At 39.7% G+C, this 18,032-nt stretch overlaps 10 pseudogenes; all 10 read right to left on the reverse strand.

Moving 5' to 3' along the window:
• Positions 1-902: 902 nt before the first annotated feature.
• Positions 903-1,021, reverse strand: LOC114777203 (uncharacterized; annotated as a pseudogene).
• A 1,000-nt stretch (positions 1,022-2,021) lies between these two features.
• LOC114777210 (uncharacterized) lies at positions 2,022-2,141 on the reverse strand (annotated as a pseudogene).
• Positions 2,142-2,943: 802 nt separating this feature from the next.
• On the reverse strand, positions 2,944-3,062 carry LOC114777204 (uncharacterized; annotated as a pseudogene).
• Positions 3,063-3,502: 440 nt separating this feature from the next.
• Positions 3,503-3,621, reverse strand: LOC114777211 (uncharacterized; annotated as a pseudogene).
• A 995-nt stretch (positions 3,622-4,616) lies between these two features.
• On the reverse strand, positions 4,617-4,735 carry LOC114777216 (uncharacterized; annotated as a pseudogene).
• Positions 4,736-7,202: 2,467 nt separating this feature from the next.
• Positions 7,203-7,321, reverse strand: LOC114777213 (uncharacterized; annotated as a pseudogene).
• Positions 7,322-7,481: 160 nt separating this feature from the next.
• Positions 7,482-7,600, reverse strand: LOC114777205 (uncharacterized; annotated as a pseudogene).
• A 1,279-nt stretch (positions 7,601-8,879) lies between these two features.
• Positions 8,880-8,998, reverse strand: LOC114777217 (uncharacterized; annotated as a pseudogene).
• A 1,075-nt stretch (positions 8,999-10,073) lies between these two features.
• Positions 10,074-10,192, reverse strand: LOC114777202 (uncharacterized; annotated as a pseudogene).
• Positions 10,193-11,340: 1,148 nt separating this feature from the next.
• Positions 11,341-11,459, reverse strand: LOC114777212 (uncharacterized; annotated as a pseudogene).
• Between the last annotated feature and the right edge of the window lie 6,573 nt (positions 11,460-18,032).

Genomic DNA, 18,032 nt, shown 5'->3' on the forward strand with positions numbered 1-18,032 from the left:
CAGCACCTGGTATTCCCAGTAGTCTCCCATCCAAGTACTAACCAGGCCCAAGACTTCTTAGCTTCTGAGTCAATCAAGATTGGGCATTCTTCAGCTGGTTTGTCCGTACACAAACTCTGCTTGAAAATCTTGAACTTTAAACCAAAAGGGCTTTGAAAACATTATAAAGTGCCAAAACTCCCGCTTTAACTGTCAATTATGATGGAGAAAGGCAAAAAAGCTAACAAAGCCATGTAAATACTTTCATTTTAAAAGTTTTTCAATAGTTAAAGCTTACAGCACCTGGTATTCCAGGTAGTCTCCCATCCAAGTACTAACCAGGCCCAAGCCTTCTTAGCTTATGAGATCAAACAAGATTGGGCATTCTTCAGCTGGTTTGTCCTACACAAACTCTGCTTGAAAATCTTGAACTTTAACTAAAGGGCTTGAACACATATCAAAGAGTGAAAACTCCCGCTTTACTGTCAAATTATGATGGAGAAAAGGCAAAAAGTTGGAGTGGTAAGCTTTTATTTGCAATACAACAAATAAAGTGCACACCTTCTAGAGGCAATGCAATACTGGGTCGATGAATGGAGCGGATGGAGCAGGCCCTATTGCCAACTCCCTGTTCTAAAATCCGCTTAATATGACATATCAGATATTAAATTGACATCAGGGTGCGTAGCACCTGAAGGCCGAGGGCTGGAAAATCCCACCTAATCGATTCAGCTCCAAGCCTGTGAATGATCGTTGTAGAGCACACACAGACAAAGAAACCTGAAGAGAAGTTTAAAAAAAAAAAAAAAAGAAAAAAAAAGGCGGGAAAACATATCAAAGAAAGAAAATACCCCTTAACTTACTTAAAAAAAGCTAACAAAGTGATGTAAATACTTTCATTTTAAAAGTTTAACAATAGTTAAAGCTTACAGCACCTGGCATTCCCACGTAGTCTCCCATCCCAGTACTAACCAGGCCCAAGCCTTCTTAGCTTCTGAGATCAGACAAGATTGGGCAATCTTCTGCTGGCATGTCTGTAAGCAAACTCTGCTTGAAAATCTTGGACTTTAAACAAAAGGGCTTTGAAAACATTATAAAGTGCGAAAACTCCCGCTTTACTGTCAAATTATGATGGAGAAAAGGCAAAAAAAGCTAACAAAGCCATGTAAATACTTTCATTTTAAAAGTTTTTCAATAGTTAAAGCATACAGCACCTTGTATTCCCAGGTAGTCTCCCATCCAAGTACTAACCAGGCCCAAGCCTTCTTAGCTTCTGAGATCAAACAAGATTGGGCATTCTTCAGCTGGTTTGTCCGTACACAAACTCTGCTTAAAAATCTTGAACTTTAAACCAAAAGGGCTTTGAAAACATTATAAAGTGCGAAAACTCCCGCTTTACTGTCAAATTATGATGGAGAAAAGGCAAAAAAAGCTAACAAAGCCATGTAAATACTTTCATTTTAAAAGTTTTTTTAATAGTTAAAGCTTACAGCACCAGGTATTCCCAGGTAGTCTCCCATCCAAGTACTAACCAGGCCCAAGCCTTCATAGCTTCTGAGATCAGACAAGAATGGGCATTCTTCAGCTGGTTTGTCCGTACACAAACTCTGCTTGAAATCTTTAACTTTAAACCAAAGGGGCTTGAACACATATCAAAGAGTGAAAACTCCCGCTTATACTGTCAAATTATGATGAAGAAAAAGGCAAAAAAAAGCTAACAAAGCCATGTAAATACTTTCATTTTAAAAGTTTTTCAATAGTTAAAGCTTACAGCACCTGGTATTCCCAGGTAGTCTCCCATCCAAGTACTACCCAGGCCAAGCCTTCTTAGCTTCTGAGATCAGACAAGATTGGGCAATCTTCAGCTGGCATGTCTGTAAGCAAACTCTGCTTGAAAATCTTGGACTTTAAACCAAAGGGTCTTTGAAAACATTATAAACTGCGAAAACTCCGCTTTACTGTCAAATTATGATGGAGAAAAAAAAAAAAAAGCTAACAAAGCCATGTAAATACTTTCATTTTAAAAGTTTTTCAATAGTTAAAGCTTACAGCACCTGGTATTCCCAGGTAGTCTCCCATCCAAGTACTAACCAGGCCCAAGCCTTCTTAGCTTCTGAGATCAAAACAAGATTGGGCATTCTTCAGCTGGTTTGTCTGTACACAAACTCTGCTTGAAAATCTTGAACTTTAAACCAAAAAGGGCTTTGAAAACATTATAAAGTGCCAAAACTCCCGCTTTACTGTCAAATTATGATGGAGAAAAGGCAAAAAAAGCTAACAAAGCCATGTAAATACTTTCATTTTAAAAGTTTTTCAATAGTTAAAGCTTACAGCACCTGGTATTCCCAGGTAGTCTCCCATCCAAGGTACTAACCAGGCCCAAGCCTTCTTAGCTTATGAGATCAAACAAGATTGGGCATTCTTCAGCTGGTTTGTCCGTACACAAACTCTGCTTGAAAATCTTGAACTTTAAACCAAAGGGGCTTGAACACATATCAAAGAGTGAAAAACTCCCGCTTTACTGTCAAATTATGATGGAGAAAAGGCAAAAAGTTGGAGTGGTAAGCTTTTATTTGCAATACAACAAATAAAGTGCACACCTTCTAGAGGCAATGCAATACTGGGTCGATGAATGGAGCGGATGGAGCAGGCCCTATTGCCAACTCCCTGTTCTAAAAATCCGCTTAATATGACATATCAGATATTAAATTGACATCAGGGTGCGTAGCACCTGAAGGCCGAGGGCTGGAAAATCCCACCTAATCGATTCAGCTCCAAGCCTGTGAATGATCGTTGTAGAGCACACACAGACAAAGAAACCTGAAGAGAAGTTTAAAAAAAAAAAAAAAAAGAAAAAAAGGCGGGGAAAACATATCAAAGAAAGAAAATACCCCTTAACTTACTTAAAAAAAAGCTAACAAAGTGATGTAAACACTTTCATTTTAAAAGTTTAACAATAGTTAAAGCTTACAGCACCTGGCATTCCCACGTAGTCTCCCATCCCAGTACTAACCAGGCCCAAGCCTTCTTAGCTTCTGAGATCAGACAAGATTGGGCAATCTTCTGCTGGCATGTCTGTAAGCAAACTCTGCTTGAAAATCTTGGACTTTAAACAAAAGGGCTTTGAAAACATTATAAAGTGCGAAAACTCCCGCTTTACTGTCAAATTATGATGGAGAAAAGGCAAAAAAAGCTAACAAAGCCATGTAAATACTTTCATTTTAAAAGTTTTTCAATAGTTAAAGCATACCAGCACCTTGTATTCCCAGGTAGTCTCCCCTCCAAGTACTAACCAGGCCCAAGCCTTCTTAGCTTCTGAGATCAAACAAGATTGGGCATTCTTCAGCTGGTTTGTCCGTACACAAACTCTGCTTAAAAATCTTGAACATTAAACCAAAAGGGCTTTGAAAACATTATAAAGTGCGAAAACTCCCGCTTTACTGTCAAATTATGATGGAGAAAAGGCAAAAAAAGCTAACAAAGCCATGTAAAACTTTCATTTTAAAAGTTTTTCAATAGTTAAAGCTTACAGCACCTGGTATTCCCAGGTAGTCTCCCATCCAAGTACTAACCAGGCCCAAGCCTTCTTAGCTTCTGAGATCAGACAAGATTGGGCAATCTTCTGCTGGCATGTCTGTAAGGAAACTCTGCTTGAAAATCTTGGACTTTAAACAAAAGGTCTTTGAAAACATTATAAACTGCGAAAACTCCGACTTTACTGTCAAATTATGATGGAGAAAAGGCAAAAAAAGCTAACAAAGCCATGTAAATACTTTCATTTTAAAAGTTTTTCAATAGTTAAAGCTTACAGCACCTGGTATTCCCAGGTAGTCTCCCATCCAAGTACTAACCAGGCCCAGCCTTCTTAGCTTCTGAGATCAAACAAGATTGGGCATTCTTCAGCTGGTTTGTCTGTACACAAACTCTGCTTGAAAATCTTGAACTTTAAACCAAAAGGGCTTTGAAAACATTATAAAGGCCAAAACTCCCGCTTTACTGTCAAATTATGATGGAGAAAAGGCAAAAAGGCTAACAAAGCCATGTAAATACTTTCATTTTAAAAAAATTTCAATAGTTAAAGCTTACAGCACCTGGTATTCCCAGGTAGTCTCCAATCCAAGTACTAACCAGGCCCAAGCCTTCATAGCTTCTGAGATCAGACAAGAATGGGCATTCTTCAGCTGGTTTGTCTGTACACAAACTCTGCTTGAAAATCTTGAACTTTAAACCAAAAGGGCTTTGAAAACATTATAAAGTGCCAAAACTCCCGCTTTACTGTCAAATTATGATGAAGAAAAGGCAAAAAAAGCTAACAAAGCCATGTAAATACTTTCATTTTAAAAGTTTTTCAATAGTTAAAGCTTACAGCACCTGGTATTCCCAGGTAGTCTCCCATCCAAGTACTAACCAGGCCCAAGCCTTCATAGCTTCTGAGATCAGACAAGAATGGGCATTCTTCAGCTGGTTTGTCTGTACACAAACTCTGCTTGAAAATCTTTAACTTTAAACCAAAGGGGCTTGAACACATATCAAAGAGTGAAAACTCCCGCTTTACTGTCAAATTATGATGGAGAAAAGGCAAAAAAAGCTAACAAAGCCATGTAAATACTTTCATTTTAAAAGTTTTTCAATAGTTAAGCTTACAGCACCTGGTATTCCCAGGTAGTCTCCCATCCAAGTACTAACCAGGCCCAAGCCTTCTTAGCTTCTGAGATCAGACAAGATTGGGCATTCTTCAGCTGGTTTGTCTGTACACAAACTCTGCTTGAAAATCTTGAACTTTAAACCAAAGGGGCTTGCACACATATCAAAGAGTGAAAACTCCCGCGTTACTGTCAAATTATGATGGAGAAACGGCAAAAAGTTGGAGTGGTAAGCTTTTATTTGCAATACAACAAATAAAGTGCACAACTTCTAGAGGCAATGCAATACTGGGTCGATGAATGGAGCGGATGGAGCAGGCCCTATTGCCAACTCCCTGTTCTAAAAATCCGCTTAATATGACCTATCAGATAAATTGACATCAGGGTGCGTAGCACCTGAAGGCCGAGGGCTGGAAAATCCCACCTAATCGATTCAGCTCCAAGCCTGTGAATGATCGTTGTAGAGCACACACAGACAAAGAAACCTGAAGAGAAGTTTAAAAAAAAAAAAAAAAAAGAAAAAAGGCGGGAAAACATATCAAAGAAGAAAATACCCCTTAACTTACTTAAAAAAAGCTAACAAAGTGATGTAAATACTTTCATTTTAAAAGTTTTTCAATAGTTAAAGCTTACAGCACCTGGTATTCCCAGGTAGTCTCCCATCAAGTACTAACCAGGGCCAAGCCTTCATAGCTTCTGAGATCAGACAAGATTGGGCAATCTTCTGCTGGCATGTCTGTAAGCAAACTCTGCTTGAAAATCTTGGACTTTAAACAAAAGGGCTTTGAAAACATTATAAAGTGCGAAAACTCCCGCTTTACTGTCAAATTATGATGGAGAAAAGGCAAAAAAAGCTAACAAAGCCATGTAAATACTTTCATTTTAAAAGTTTAACAATAGTTAAAGCTTACAGCACCTGGCATTCCCACGTAGTCTCCCATCCCAGTACTAACCAGGCCCAAGCCTTCTTAGCTTCTGAGATCAGACAAGATTGGGCAATCTTCTGCTGGCATGTCTGTCAGCAAACTCTGCTTGAAAATCTTGGACTTTAAACAAAAGGGCTTTGAAAACATTATAAAGTGCGAAAACTCCCGCTTTACTGTCAAATTATGATGGAGAAAAGGCAAAAAAAGCTAACAAAGCCATGTAAATACTTTCATTTTAAAAGTTTTTCAATAGTTAAAGCATACAGCACCTTGTATTCCCAGGTAGTCTCCCATCCAAGTACTAACCAGGCCCAAGCCTTCTTAGCTTCTGAGATCAAACAAGATTGGGCATTCTTCAGCTGGTTTGTCCGTACACAAACTCTGCTTGAAAATCTTGAACTTTAAACCAAAAGGGCTTTGAAAACATTAGAAAGTGCGAAAACTCCCGCTTTACTGTCAAATTATGATGGAGAAAAGGCAAAAAAAGCTAACAAAGCCATGTAAATACTTTCATTTTAAAAGTTTTTCAATAGTTAAAGCTTACAGCACCAGGTATTCCCAGGTAGTCTCCCATCCAAGTACTAACCAGGGCCAAGCCTTCTTAGCTTCTGAGATCAGACAAGATTGGGCAATCTTCTGCTGGCATGTCTGAAAGCAAACACTGCTTGAAAATCTTGGACTTTAAACAAAAGGGCTTTGAAAACATTATAAAGTGCGAAAACTCCCGCTTTACTGTCAAATTATGATGGAGAAAAGGCAAAAAAAGCTAACAAAGCCATGTAAATACTTTCATTTTAAAAGTTTAACAATAGTTAAAGCTTACAGCACCTGGCATTCCCACGTAGTCTCCCATCCCAGTACTAACCAGGCCCAAGCCTTCTTAGCGTCTGAGATCAGACAAGATTGGGCAATCTTCTGCTGGCATGTCTGACAGCAAACTCTGCTTGAAAATCTTGGACTTTAAACAAAAGGGCTTTGAAAACATTATAAAGTGCGAAAACTCCCGCTTTACTGTCAAATTATGATGGAGAAAAGGCAAAAAAAGCTAACAAAGCCATGTAAATACTTTCATTTTAAAAGTTTTTCAATAGTTAAAGCATACAGCACCTTGTATTCCCAGGTAGTCTCCCATCCAAGTACTAACCAGGCCCAAGCCTTCTTAGCTTCTGAGATCAAACAAGATTGGGCATTCTTCAGCTGGTTTGTCCGTACACAAACTCTGCTTGAAAATCTTGAACTTTAAACCAAAAGGGCTTTGAAAACATTAGAAAGTGCGAAAACTCCCGCTTTACTGTCAAATTATGATGGAGAAAAGGCAAAAAAAGCTAACAAAGCCATGTAAATACTTTCATTTTAAAAGTTTTTCAATAGTTAAAGCTTACAGCACCAGGTATTCCCAGGTAGTCTCCCATCCAAGTACTAACCAGGCCCAAGCCTTCATAGATTCTGAGATCAGACAAGAATGGGCATTCTTCAGCTGGTTTGTCCGTACACAAACTCTGCTTGAAAATCTTTAACTTTAAACCAAAGGGGCTTGAACACATATCAAAGAGTGAAAACTCCCGCTTTACTGTCAAATTATGATGGAGAAAAGGCAAAAAAAGCTAACAAAGCCATGTAAATACTTTCATTTTAAAAGTTTTTCAATAGTTAAAGCTTACAGCACCTGGTATTCCCAGGTAGTCTCCCATCCAAGTACTAACCAGGCCCAAGCCTTCTTAGCTTCTGAGATCAGACAAGATTGGGCAATCTTCTGCTGGCATGTCTGTAAGGAAACTCTGCTTGAAAATCTTGGACTTTAAACAAAAGGTCTTTGAAAACATTATAAACTGCGAAAACTCTGGCTTTACTGTCAAATTATGATGGAGAAAAGGCAAAAAAAGCTAACAAAGCCATGTAAATACTTTCATTTTAAAAGTTTTTCAATAGTTAAAGCTTACAGCACCTGGTATTCCCAGGTAGTCTCCCATCCAAGTACTAACCAGGCCCAAGCCTTCTTAGCTTCTGAGATCAAACAAGATTGGGCATTCTTCAGCTGGTTTGTCTGTACACAAACTCTGCTTGAAAATCTTGAACTTTAAACCAAAAGGGCTTTGAAAACATTATAAAGTGCCAAAACTCCCGCTTTACTGTCAAATTATGATGGAGAAAAGGCAAAAAAGGCTAACAAAGCCATGTAAATACTTTCATTTTAAAAAATTTTCAATAGTTAAAGCTTACAGCACCTGGTATTCCCAGGTAGTCTCCAATCCAAGTACTAACCAGGCCCAAGCCTTCATAGCTTCTGAGATCAGACAAGAATGGGCATTCTTCAGCTGGTTTGTCTGTACACAAACTCTGCTTGAAAATCTTGAACTTTAAACCAAAAGGGCTTTGAAAACATTATAAAGTGCCAAAACTCCCGCTTTACTGTCAAATTATGGTGAAGAAAAGGCAAAAAAAGCTAACAAAGCCATGTAAATACTTTCATTTTAAAAGTTTTTCAATAGTTAAAGCTTACAGCACCTGGTATTCCCAGGTAGTCTCCCATCCAAGTACTAACCAGGCCCAAGCCTTCATAGCTTTTGAGATCAGACAAGAATGGGCATTCTTCAGCTGGTTTGTCTGTACACAAACTCTGCTTGAAAATCTTTAACTTTAAACCAAAGGGGCTTGAACACATATCAAAGAGTGAAAACTCCCGCTTTACTGTCAAATTATGATGGAGAAAAGGCAAAAAAGGCTAACAAAGCCATGTAAATACTTTCATTTTAAAAAATTTTCAATAGTTAAAGCTTACAGCACCTGGTATTCCCAGGTAGTCTCCAATCCAAGTACTAACCAGGCCCAAGCCTTCATAGCTTCTGAGATCAGACAAGAATGGGCATTCTTCAGCTGATTTGTCTGTACACAAACTCTGCTTGAAAATCTTGAACTTTAAACCAAAAGGGCTTTGAAAACATTATAAAGTGCCAAAACTCCCGCTTTACTGTCAAATTATGGTGAAGAAAAGGCAAAAAAAGCTAACAAAGCCATGTAAATACTTTCATTTTAAAAGTTTTTCAATAGTTAAAGCTTACAGCACCTGGTATTCCCAGGTAGTCTCCCATCCAAGTACTAACCAGGCCCAAGCCTTCATAGCTTTTGAGATCAGACAAGAATGGGCATTCTTCAGCTGGTTTGTCTGTAGACAAACTCTGCTTGAAAATCTTTAACTTTAAACCAAAGGGGCTTGAACACATATCAAAGAGTGAAAACTCCCGCTTTACTGTCAAATTATGATGGAGAAAAGGCAAAAAAAGCTAACAAAGCCATGTAAATACTTTCATTTTAAAAGTTTTTCAATAGTTAAAGCTTACAGCACCTGGTATTCCCAGGTAGTCTCCCATCCAAGTACTAACCAGGCCCAAGCCTTCTTAGCTTCTGAGATCAGACAAGATTGGGCATTCTTCAGCTGGTTTGTCTGTACACAAACTCTGCTTGAAAATCTTGAACTTTAAACCAAAGGGGCTTGAACACATATCAAAGAGTGAAAACTCCCGCGTTACTGTCAAATTATGATGGAGAAACGGCAAAAAGTTGGAGTGGTAAGCTTTTATTTGCAATACAACAAATAAAGTGCACAACTTCAAGAGGCAATGCAATACTGGGTCGATGAATGGAGCGGATGGAGCAGGCCCTATTGCCAACTCCCTGTTCTAAAAATCCGCTTAATGAGACATATCAGATATTAAATTGACATCAGGGTGCGTAGCACCTGAAGGCCGAGGGCTGGAAAATCCCACCTAATCGATTCAGCTCCAAGCCTGTGAATGATCGTTGTAGAGCACACACAGACAAAGAAACCTGAAGAGAAGTTTAAAAAAAAAAAAAAAAAAGAAAAAAGGCGGGAAAACATATCAAAGAAAGAAAATACCCCTTAACTTACTTAAAAAAGCTAACAAAGCCATGTAAATACTTTCATTTTAAAAGTTTTTCAATAGTTAAAGCTTACAGCACCTGGTATTCCCAGGTAGTCTCCCATCCAAGTACTAACCAGGGCCAAGCCTTCATAGCTTCTGAGATCAGACAAGAATGGGCATTCTTCAGCTGATTTGTCTGTACACAAACTCTGCTTGAAAATCTTGAACTTTAAACCAAAAGGGCTTTGAAAACATTATAAAGTGCCAAAACTCCCGCTTTACTGTCAAATTATGGTGAAGAAAAGGCAAAAAAAGCTAACAAAGCCATGTAAATACTTTCATTTTAAAAGTTTTTCAATAGTTAAAGCTTACAGCACCTGGTATTCCCAGGTAGTCTCCCATCCAAGTACTAACCAGGCCCAAGCCTTCATAGCTTTTGAGATCAGACAAGAATGGGCATTCTTCAGCTGGTTTGTCTGTAGACAAACTCTGCTTGAAAATCTTTAACTTTAAACCAAAGGGGCTTGAACACATATCAAAGAGTGAAAACTCCCGCTTTACTGTCAAATTATGATGGAGAAAAGGCAAAAAAAGCTAACAAAGCCATGTAAATACTTTCATTTTAAAAGTTTTTCAATAGTTAAAGCTTACAGCACCTGGTATTCCCAGGTAGTCTCCCATCCAAGTACTAACCAGGCCCAAGCCTTCTTAGCTTCTGAGATCAGACAAGATTGGGCATTCTTCAGCTGGTTTGTCTGTACACAAACTCTGCTTGAAAATCTTGAACTTTAAACCAAAGGGGCTTGAACACATATCAAAGAGTGAAAACTCCCGCGTTACTGTCAAATTATGATGGAGAAACGGCAAAAAGTTGGAGTGGTAAGCTTTTATTTGCAATACAACAAATAAAGTGCACAACTTCAAGAGGCAATGCAATACTGGGTCGATGAATGGAGCGGATGGAGCAGGCCCTATTGCCAACTCCCTGTTCTAAAAATCCGCTTAATGAGACATATCAGATATTAAATTGACATCAGGGTGCGTAGCACCTGAAGGCCGAGGGCTGGAAAATCCCACCTAATCGATTCAGCTCCAAGCCTGTGAATGATCGTTGTAGAGCACACACAGACAAAGAAACCTGAAGAGAAGTTTAAAAAAAAAAAAAAAAAGAAAAAAGGCGGGAAAACATATCAAAGAAAGAAAATACCCCTTAACTTACTTAAAAAAAGCTAACAAAGTGATGTAAATACTTTCATTTTAAAAGTTTTTCAATAGTTAAAGCTTACAGCACCTGGTATTCCCAGGTAGTCTCCCATCCAAGTACTAACCAGGGCCAAGCCTTCATAGCTTCTGAGATCAGACAAGAATGGGCATTCTTCAGCTGGTTTGTCCGTACACAAACTCTGCTTGAAAATCTTTAACTTTAAACCAAAGGGGCTTGAACACATATCAAAGAGATAAAACTCCCGCTTTACTGTCAAATTATGATGGAGAAAAGGCAAAAAGTTGGAGTGGTAAGCTTTTATTTGCAATACAACAAATAAAGTGCACACCTTCTAGAGGCAATGCAATACTGGGTCGTTGAATGGAGCGGATTGAGCAGGCCCTATTGCCAACTCCCTGTTCTAAAAATCCGCTTAATATGACATATCAGATATTAAATTGACATCAGGGTGCGTAGCACCTGAAGGCCGAGGGCTGGAAAATCCAACCTAATCGATTCAGCTCCAAGCCTGTGAATGATCATTGTAGAGCACACACAGACAAAGAAACCTGAAGAGAAGTTTAAAAAAAAAAAAAAAAAAAAAAGGCGGGAAAACATATTAAAGAAAGAAAATACCCCTTAACTTACTTAAAAAAGCTAACAAAGTGATGTAAATACTTTCATTTTAAAAGTTTAACAATAGTTAAAGCTTACAGCACCTGGCATTCCCACGTAGTCTCCCATCCAAGTACTAACCAGGCCCAAGCCTTCTTAGCTTCTGAGATCAGACAAGATTGGGCATTCTTCTGCTGGCATGTCTGTAAGCAAACTCTGCTTGAAAATCTTGGACTTTAAACAAAAGGGCTTTGAAAACATTATATAGTGCGAAAACTCCCGCTTTACTGTCAAATTATGATGGAGAAAAGGCAAAAAAAGCTAACAAAGCCATGTAAATACTTTCATTTTAAAAGTTTTTCAATAGTTAAAGGTTACAGCACCTGGCATTCCCAGGTAGTCTCCCATCCAAGTACTAACCAGGCCCAAGCCTTCTTAGCTTCTGAGATCAAACAAGATTGGGCATTCTTCAGCTGGTTTGTTTGTACACAAACTCTGCTTGAAAATCTTGAACTTTAAACCAAAAGGGCTTTGAAAACATTATAAAGTGCCAAAACTCCCGCTTTACTGTCAAATTATGATGGAGAAAAGGCAAAAAAGGCTAACAAAGCCATGTAAATACTTTCATTTTAAAAAATGTTCAATAGTTAAAGCTTACAGCACCTGGTATTCCCAGGTAGTCTCCAATCCAAGTACTAACCAGGCCCAAGCCTTCATAGCTTCTGAGATCAGACAAGAATGGGCATTCTTCAGCTGGTTTGTCTGTACACAAACTCTGCTTGAAAATCTTTAACTTTAAACCAAAGGGGCTTGAACACAAGTAGTGATTAAAATATACTTTATGTCAAAAATGATTGATGACATATCTTTATGAGGAAAAAGCGCGTGATTTATGACCATCTACCCTTCTACCTTCTCCCCTTCTCCACTGGACACTGGACACTGTGCGCGTAATTTATGGCCTCCTAGCCTTTTTACCCCTTCTGCCTTCTCCATCGGACCCCTTGCGCGTAATTTATGACCTCCTTCCCTTCTCCCTGACCCTTCTCTAACCCAACCCATACATATGGCTAATGTGTTGTGTGTGTGTGTTTACCACGGTTGCATAGGGTAATAAAAGAGGCGTAGGATGTCTCTGAACAGAGTACAACAGATTCTGTTACAATGGGGAGCCCACTTGGTGCAGCTATGAAGAGACGTATTACGCCTACGCCTGTTACAAACAGGATAGTTTGTGATACACCATTTGCGCCAAAAAGGAGAAGGCCACGATCCTTGGTGAGTTTTCTTCAGAACCCTGGTGGCTGTGAAGAATACGAATGGATGTTATCCGATGGACGTGTCGGTGGTTATATTTTTGACAAGAAGGAGCGTCATGTGAGACTGTACTCGGTGGACACGGACCAGGAGTTTACACCGGACGACCAATTGTGTGTGTCGTTTTATGCTGAAGACTGGTGTTTGTTCAAGAATAACGGGTGGAAAAAGATTGAAGATGTAAATACGGGGCCTTTCTACATATCGTGGACCGGTGCTACGGATCAAAACCACTACTACATGTGTGGTGGATGTCAAGAGCAGAAATCAGAGTCTTACATTTACGTGTGTAGTGGTAAGAATGTCAGTCGTGTGGTGCCAGACTGTGAACGCCGTGTGTATGGATCGCCAAAGGATGTGAAAGTGATGTACCCGTGGTGTGATGTGGCCATACTCCACAACGTCTTCAAGAAGATTGACAGATTGTTTAAATGGAGCGATATTTTGGCCGGATACAACGAAATCAGGGTGTGTCTTTTTCATGGGGAGGCGGAGTGTGACAATGCCACGTCACACCCTGAACCATCCCCCACACCGGCTAGCCATTAAAAAGCAGAACAGGACCCCAGACCCCTAACACAATCTGGGTGATCACAGGTTCTGTTAAGTCATGGCTGTTAGACTGAATGGTGCTGCTGATGGTGTTGAAGACTGTTGTTGGATCGACAAACTGGGTGACAGTCTGGGGTTGCAGAATTTGACATACATGCCTGGGCCATTGGTAGACATCCCGTCGTCGCAAACCTCTGATGAGAAGCCACCACCGGCTGCGACACATGTGGGCGATGTCTCAAACCCGTGGGATGGCGACGAATTGACTTGTTCCACACTAAAAGCTTTTAAAACCATAAAGTTTTGCGTGTGCAGAATCCTTCAAAACATTATCGGACGACTGCTGCGGGAAACCTGTTATGGATGCATGGTGGACCATCCGAGTCAGACCCAACACCCGTGTCTCTATGAGCCGGAGGGATATTTCTACATTACCAACATGGACAAGATAAAGCAGAGACTTTTCCAGCCTGAGACGCACCACCTCATCACAAACGTTCTAACAGCGTGCGGCCTCTATGTACATCCTCAGAAAATCAACGGTGCTGTGGGGGCGCTGGCCTACGAATTAGAAGATGAACCTTTCTTTTTCCAGAGGCTGGATCAGATGACTGAGAGGCTTGCTGACTCACAAAGTGCTGATGTAATTTATGAAGCGCTAAAGAGCTGGGGTGAGAAGACTGTTCTGTAAACATGGGTTTCAGTCTGTCAAAAGATTTGTTAAATCTGAAAATGTCATGATGAATGTTTATACCTTATTGAGAGAGATTTAGACGTATGTGTGAAATTTTTACAATACCTCGACAACGCATAATTTGAAAATAAATAATGTGTGACCAAAATAGAATGTGTCATTATTTCACGAAGCAACCCATCATGACTGACCTTTTAAAAAAATACTACTATACGCCAGACAGCGAGGGCTCCTTCGGTGGTAAAACAAGGTTAAAAGATGCCGTGTTTAAAAATACAGGGGTCAGGTTGTCTAATAAGACGGTTTCTGACTGGTTATCAGGGGAGGATGCATACACGTTACACAAACCAGCGCGTTTAAAATACAAGCGGAATAGAGTCGTGGTGTATGGTATAGACAAACAATTCCAAGCAGATCTTGTTGACATGTCTATGTATTCAAAGGAAAACGATGGTTATAAATTCATGTTAACGTGTATAGATGTTTTTAGTAAACATGCGTGGGCTCGTATTTTAAAAAACAAGACCGGAGCTGTGGTGACTAGAGCATTTGAAACTATTCTAAAGGATGGACGAGTACCTCAAAAATTACAGACCGATCGAGGAAAGGAGTTTTTCAACAAAGGATTTCAAAATCTAATGAGAAAACACAGCATCACCCATTTTGCCACAGGTAGCGAATTAAAGGCAAGCGTTATCGAACGTTTTAACAGGACTATTAAGGGTAGAATGTGGCGATATCTGACATCGGTCAATTCTAAAAGATATATAGATGTACTTCCTGATTTAATAAAATCATACAATGCAAGCTACCATCGTAGCATTAAAATGAAACCTGCACAGGTCTGCTCTACAAATGAAGCACGAGTGTTTCAGTCATTGTACGGTGTGAACGATGCGAAGCAGAAAAATGTTACGTTCAATTACAAAACAGGCGACGTTGTAAGAATTTCTAAAGCAAGAGGTGCATTCACAAAAGGATATGAACAAAACTTCACAGATGAATTCTTTACTATATCAGCATGTATCCCGCGTAATCCACCGGTCTACAAATTGGTAGATTATGACGGCGATATAATAGACGGTACCTTTTATGAAGAAGAATTGCAAAAGATCAAACTAATCAGTAATAAACCGTTTAAAGTTGAGAAAATTTTGGAAAGGAAGAACATGGGGAAAAGACGCATGGTCTTTGTGAAGTGGTTGGGGTGGCCTGAAAAATTTAACTCTTGGGTTGATGAAAAAGACGTAGTAGATGTTTAAATAGTTTGTTCCAGAATCAGTCTTTCATTCACGATAAAACAACGCCATGGGGGACGAAGGCTTTTATGTAACCCTGCCGTGTAATGCCTCACAGAGCGTATATCCTGATAATACCATATCAAAGTATAGGACCAAACTCGCGAAACCTATTATTTTAAAGGGCGATTGGGAAGTAGCGCTGATTGAATTCCAGTACCCGCGATCATGGCCGACTTTTGGAGAGGATGACAAAATCATCTTTTTGACTAATAATATAACAGGGGAGAGATTGGATGTTACAATACGCGTAGGTTATTACACAAGCATTACAGACATAGTCAAAGAGATAAGCGGCTATACCAGGGTACACGGCGTTACATTTGGTTATGATGACCTTATTAATAAGGTTTATGTCTATTCGAACAAACCTGTCACCATAGCGATATCAGGCAAGCTTAGGATTATTTTAGGATTTAAGAATAACGAATTTTTTGACGCAAGCATTACTGTGGATCCGTTGAGTCGAGCATATGCATCATATCCGGCCGACCTGTATGGTGGCGAATATAGCCTTTTTGTCTATACAGACTTTATAGAATATCAGGCGGTGGGTGACTATTTTGTACCCCTTCTACGATGTGTACATATAACCGGGAAAAACAAAGAGTTTGTCACAGTCAAGTATGACAGAGCGCACTACGTACGTGTTTCGAAATCACACATCAGCGATATAGCTGTAGAAGTGAAATCAGATCAGAATTGTGTCATACCATTTAAGTACGGCAAGGTGGTTACAAAACTACACTTCAGACCCACGAAGCAATCTCAAAGAATTTGAGAAACTATGAAGGCTTTTAATCCGTACACGATAGACCCTCATCGTTATGTGACGTATTATCAAAACCAAGCTGGGGGTGGGATTCCAGGTTTTTATGGCGCCCCTTCCATGTACGGCGCAGGGCTTGGCGGTATTTTCCGAGGTCTTTTCCGAATGGCACTACCGCTATTGAAAAAAGGTTTCGCTATAGCAAAACCCCATCTAAAATCGGCGGCAAAGAACATTGTTACCGATGTAGTAACGAATGTCATGAGACCTAGACAAAATGATGTTGGACAAGATGGTTCAGGTATGATGGTAATGAACAGGCGATATGAACACAAACCACCGGGTGTAAAACGAATCACACATGGCAAGAAAAGCAAAGTAAAGAAGAAACAAAACTCAGTGTCTAAAAGAAACTCGAGGGGTAAACAACGCATGCATGAGTATCGGACTAAAAGAAATTTAAAAAACATCTTTTAGTCATGGCGTTAATACACGGGATGTCCGATGAATGCGTAAAGTCAGAGTTGGATTTGTTTACAGTCCCCATGACGCAGTTGTCTATAGAAAAAAGTACATACATCGAAGTGCCGCCTATCTCGGCACTGACTGACTCGGCACCCCTGGAGTTTTTCATAGCTGGAAACGGTGAAGACTATATTGATTTAAACAATACACTTTTATACACAAGACTCAAGATCACTAAACCGGATGGTTCCGATATAGATGAGGGTGCACCAGTCGGCTTGGTTAATTACCCCGGAGCTACAATATTTTCACAGGTCGACGTATCCCTGGGGGATCGGCTGATCTCACAGAGTTCAAATACTTACCCGTACAGAAGTATTCTTGAATGTTTGATAAATTATGACCGTCATGCGTTAGAAACGCTTTTCTCAGCGGGCCTATTTTACAAGGATACTGCGGGTCATATGGATACTGCGGATCCGGCTGGAGCAAACCGGGGGTTGAACAAGAGGGCCGCATTCACTAATGCTAGTAGCGTTGTTGAATTATTATCTCCCATACACAGCGATATCTTTTTTCAAGAAAAACTCATGTTGAACGGCGTTGATATAAAAATTCGATTAACACGTGCTAAAGATGAATTTTGCTTAATGCGCAGTGACAATTTGGGTTATAAAATAAACATACTGGCAGCGTCCATGTTTGTTAAAAAGGTTTCAGTGTCACCAGCTGTCAGGTTGGGACACGCGCAGGCATTACTCACAGCAACAGCTAAATATCCAATCGACAGGGTATACTTAAAAAATTTCTCAGTGCCCGCCGGAACACGCGTCGCTAATCAGGAAAACCTGTTTTTGGGGACACTACCAAAAGCCATTGTGATTGGGATGGTTGATAATGACGCATTTTCAGGATCTTATGCTAAAAACCCTTTTGCATTCAAACATTATGATTTAGAATTCCTAGCAGTGTATGTGGACGGACAGCAATTCCCTGCCAAGCCGTTTCAACCACAGTACATAGAAGGTTCTGCTATAAGAGAGTTTTATCAGTTGGCGTTATCAACCGGCAGACATCTAAAAAATCGGGCATTGTCTATCGACAGAGAGGATTTCTTGAACGATTACACACTCTACGCTTTTAACCTCACGCCGGACGAAGAATGCAGCCAACACATGTCGTTAATTAGATCAGGGAACATCAGATTGGAAATGCGTTTTAGACAACCGCTTCGAAACACTATCAATTTAATAGTTTACGCTATATTTGATAGCATGATTGAAGTGTCCAATCGCAGGCAGATTCTTGTGGACCACTACTGAATTAATGAACACCGTACAACTATTAAATATTATGGACAAAATCTCCACAAACACGTGTTTTTTAGGCGTACTGCCGTCCGACCAATTACCCAAAAGACCTGTGGCAACATTACCAGCATCTGTGATAATTAACACACACAGTTCGGACCAACCGGGTGAACACTGGTTAGCTGTGTACATAACTGAAGACCACGTCGGTTGTTTTTTTGACAGTTTTGGAAACAGGCCAGACAGCAAGATGTTTCCGTCAACCGTTTATAAATTTCTAAAAACTACATGTTACAATGTACAATTTTCAAATAAACAGGTTCAGGATTTATCATCGGTTACGTGCGGCGAACACTGTGTATTCTTTCTCTACCACATG

This window comes from Denticeps clupeoides, unplaced genomic scaffold (genome assembly GCF_900700375.1).
Source record: "Denticeps clupeoides unplaced genomic scaffold, fDenClu1.1, whole genome shotgun sequence".
Classification (NCBI taxonomy): Eukaryota; Metazoa; Chordata; class Actinopteri; order Clupeiformes; family Denticipitidae; genus Denticeps; species Denticeps clupeoides.